General features: G+C 46.6%; 1 long non-coding RNA gene across 1 annotated transcript; it reads left to right on the forward strand.

Moving 5' to 3' along the window:
- The first annotated feature begins 1,009 nt into the window (after window positions 1–1,009).
- Window positions 1,010–3,276, forward strand: LOC147446266 (uncharacterized). Its single transcript, XR_015189933.1, has 2 exons — window positions 1,010–2,752; window positions 2,985–3,276. It is a non-coding gene; the product is annotated as an uncharacterized LOC147446266 (long non-coding RNA).
- The last annotated feature ends 1,218 nt before the right edge of the window (window positions 3,277–4,494 follow it).

The raw sequence follows: 4,494 nt of genomic DNA on the forward strand, positions 1-4,494 counted from the left end.
GACATGATTAATATTCCTTGAATTGGGGCCTTGGGATGTAGGCTCGAAGTTTGCTTTAGTCCTCATGGGGAAATCCTTGGCAAAGTGCCCAAATTTGTACCACGCAAATCACATCCCAAAGTTAGTCCTGAAAGTCAGCGGAATAGTAACAAGACCAGCTCCAACATTGATCACCATGCTTTCTAGTGGTGTCTTAGACCCATTTGACAAGCACTGTGAGGTCACCACCTTCATTTCACGCCATGATGGTAGCCAGTCGGCTTAATGAGAATAGTAGCAACAATGATCAAGTTGAGACAATGTGCCGGGATTGCAAACTAGTGTATGCGAACCATGGTGTGCTATTCCAAGGGCCCACCTCCCACATGTCCATTACGCTCACTTCTCACACAGGCTTAGCCATTTGGATCTTTCAGATCCAACCAACATGTTCAATGATCATGTTCAGTCCTTTCTCTTCTCCACTATATTAAAGTCTCCCACCAAGAACCATTCCCCTTCAACATGGATGTCTTTTAGGTGTTCCCATTGTTTTGCTCTTTCCTTCATCGAGCAGGGTCCATATATGTTGATTATGGTAATATGTTGATCGGCGGGAACTTTTTCTTTCTCTAGCGCTCTCCTAGAGGGATGATTGAATACCACTTTTGGCTCAAGATCCCTATCCACAATAGAGAGGATGCCACTGAACCCATCAGCCCCTTCTTCGTAGAAGACAAGCTTCTTCCCCGCTACTTCCTTTCTTTTTCTTGCAGCATCAAGGTGATGCTCCTAGATAGCCCAACAATTGATTTCCTTCCCTTTTCCGACTTCCTCTCAAAAGAGGGAACTCTTCTTCTAGGTCTTGAGCCCCTTCACGTTTCATGAATGGAGAACAAACTCTCTATCTTACTAAAAGACAAGCACAAACTCCTCAAGGAAATCTTTTTCCGGGCCCTCTTTCTTACTATCCTTTTCCATTGGTCCGTTCCCCTCCCTCTCAGTTGTAAGGGTAAAGGTGATGCGCTTTTCCTCGGGGTGTGGGACGTTCGATGTCCGGCCGCCCGCCCACCGCATGTACATACCCTTATTCTTTGTATATGAAGAATAAGGAGCTCCTCACTCAAACACTTCCTGAGGTTGCTCCACCCACACTCTCGTGCTTCTTCCCTTCTTTGCATGAATTGCACCGCACCACGCACGCACGCATCCACACACGCACGCACTCACAAGTGGTATCAAAGCTACGACGGTGAATCGCATGTGCAATAGCTTCCCAATGACTGAAGCGGGAGCGACAAAGATTGGCCATGGCAGCTTGAGCTTCGTAGTAGCAGATCCGGCTCAACGGCATCGGATCGGAGGAGATCTGGGCGAATCAAGGAGCTCAAAACTCCGGTGTGTGCAGACCCACTTGGCTTGAAGGGAATCTTGGAGATTCTGTAGAGAAGGAAAAGTCGGGATCTATAGTAGATAGAGAATCAAAGGCTTGCAAGGAACAGAGCAAATCCGGTAACCTCTACAAAGCAAGGTCAAGCATTGACAGAAGTCGGCAGCAAGCTGTTGATCCTTGGAAGTAGAAATTTGAAAAGCCTGAGAGCTTGGACAACTTGGTGTTTTTTGAAATCTTGAGGGCTCCAATCGAGTATGCTCGAGCTCACAATCGAGCTTAAAAGACTTCGTATTCGACAGACAGTGCAGAACCGAGCTGTAAGGAATCCAATAGCAACAAATTGGTAGTAGTGCTGGCAATTAAAACCCTCAGGAGAGTCAACAAGAAGGGCTAGTGAATGGACAAAGCCAAGCAAATGAGCAATTGGGGTAGCTGAACCAAAAGCAAGCTAAAAATTGGGGATTACAGAGTGCTCTTCAGACCTAGCGTGAAATTTTTGACAGAGATTATCTTTTTTTGACTTACCTTGTGTGCAAGGTCCTGTTCCCACCAGCCCTCACCACCCCGACCCTTCGACCTCCGGTCCCCCACTCTCATACACGCCTGAGAAAGAGTGAGAGAGAGAGAGATTATCTCTTCTCAGCAAGAGAAAGAGAGAGTTCACGAGCTCTCTTGGTTGTGGAAAAAGGACAGCAAGCATGTGAGCACTCGGTGTCGCACACACACAGGCGTTTGTAAGCTTTGATGAGTAAGCCCGAGCATCACTCTCGGCATCTGCCCAATTTTGGCGTTCTCCTCTGCATCGAATCTCCCATCCTACGGTGGGAGGCAGCCTCGGCATCAATTTTTGACACTGATTTGGCAGCTCCGCTTTGGGGACACTCTTTGTGACATCGACTCTCGATGATTTTCCTCTACGACTCGGTATTGATGGCTCAGCACCGGCTATGATCATTGACGGCTCGGCATTGGTTTTGACACCGATCAGGCGGCTATTTGGCTAGCGTGCTTCCACTCGATGGCGAAAGGTGACATCGAGCGTTTTCTCGGCTTTGAGCATCGGCGGCCATAGCATATGCGCTCTCGCCCGGCAACTCAAGATGGCTCTGACGGACATCCTCGGCATCCCAACTTTTGAACTCGACATTAGCAAGAGACAATGGCGCAAGAGCGGCATCGGCTCTCCCCTACCCATATTCGGAGTGGCCTGGCTCTAATGTAGTCTCCACGGCATTTTAGCTTCAACGAGTTTCTCTAGTTTTCGGCTTCAATAGTACACATTGACACATACAACTCCGACGGCCCATTTCGGAGCGAGATTTCCCTCGAGCGTGCTAAGCTCTTGGCAGGTGTTTTCTATCGACAAGTTTACAGACCGAGGTAGTGTGTGCCAATTTTCCATCAGTTATGCTCATTCACAGGTTGCATAGTCTTTCCAATGTGGATTATGCAGTACACGCAGTGCTCTTGTACAATTGTGTGGACCATTCTAGAGAGATTTTTTGCATGGTTTGGTGCAGTTTCATGCTATGTATGCATTATGCGATTACATTTTAAGCTAGTTATAGCTTGCAAGTAGCAGGTTTACAGGTTTACATGTGTTTTTTGACAGGTACACGTCCATAGAGCCACTCGATCGGGAGTGAGCTGTTTTGCCAGGGTTTTGGCAGTGCTATGTATGCCATTTTGTGGATCTGTTTACTAAGACATTCAGTGTATGTCTTTATGCGATTTGGTGAGATTTTTTGAGTTTTTTCTTAGTTTTCAAGGGAAACTCGGCCAAATTTTTCCAGATTCTCGCCATGGTTTATGCATATTTGCAATTTACTCTCTGTGGTTTAGTGGTCGAGTTTACTCCCACTCTGAAAATTATCAGTGATTTTCTGGCTTGCGGTTTGCGTTGAGTTTTGGCTCATTTTGCAAAGGAAACTCTATTTATTTTTCCTTGTCTTCTCACCATAAAAGTTTGCAATGTTATGCCATCTTGTACAGTGGTCGATATATTCCCAATTTGACAGTGATATGCAATTTGGCAAGATTTTTTGAGTTTTTGTTCAGTTTTTAGGGGAAACTCTGTCGGATTTCTCCCAGATTCTCGCCATGGTTTATGCATATTTGCAGTTTACTCTTTGATGGTTTAGTGGTCGAGTTTACTCCCACTCTGGCAGTTATCTATGATTTTTTCGCTTGCGATTTGCATTGAGTTTTGGCTCATTTTGCAAAGGAAACTCTATTTATTTGCCCTTGACTTCTTGCCATAGAAGTTTGCAGTGTTATGTCATCTTGTATAGTGGTCAATGTAAAGAATGAGGATGCAAGAGAGCTACACAAGACAAGCACAAAGCACACAGAGATGGAAAGCTTCTTCTTCTTCTTCACAGAAAAGAGAGTACAAAATGACTAAGTGCTAAAGCTGAAAAGTAGCACATATGTACATGCGGTCACTAAGTGTGAACTCGCTAGAAGCGTACTAGGCTGGCACTATAAGTGTAGTCCAGCTGTAGAATCACTGGCAGAGATCCTCCGTGTCGGTCACCTAACGCGCCAGTGAGTAAATGCCGTAAGCGGCCAAGACCCGTAGTGGATGCCAGCTCAAGGTGTAGAGCTCGACATCTCAACACTCCCCCTCGAGCTCTGCATGTCGCAGAGTCCAAGCATAGTCCCGAAACGTCGAAGCTTCTCAGCTCCGAGGGCCTTGGTAAAGATATCCGCTATCTGCTCCTCTGTGCTGACGTAGACCAAGTCGATGTCGCCCGCCAACACTCGCTCTCGAACGTAGTGGTAATGGACCTCTATGTGTTTGGTCCTGGCATGGAACACTGGGTTCCTAGCCAACTGCATGCTGCTGAGGTTGTCACAATGGATGAAAATCTGATGGTCCACCTGCACTCCCAAGTCCTCAAGTAATGTGCATAGCCAAGCTACCTCGCACGCTGCAACTGCTGCACCTCTGTACTCGGCCTCTGTGCTCGATAAAGCAACCGTAGGCTGCTTTTTGCTGCTCCAAGTAACAGCAGCACTCCCAAAAGAGAACATGAAGCCACTCGTAGATCTCCTATCAACAATGCTACCTGCCCAATCTGCATCTGTATACCCATACAATGCTAATGGTGCATCTGCTG

This window comes from Adiantum capillus-veneris, chromosome 12 (assembly GCF_014529385.1).
Source record: "Adiantum capillus-veneris isolate H3 chromosome 12, ASM1452938v2, whole genome shotgun sequence".
Taxonomy (NCBI): Eukaryota; Viridiplantae; Streptophyta; class Polypodiopsida; order Polypodiales; family Pteridaceae; genus Adiantum; species Adiantum capillus-veneris.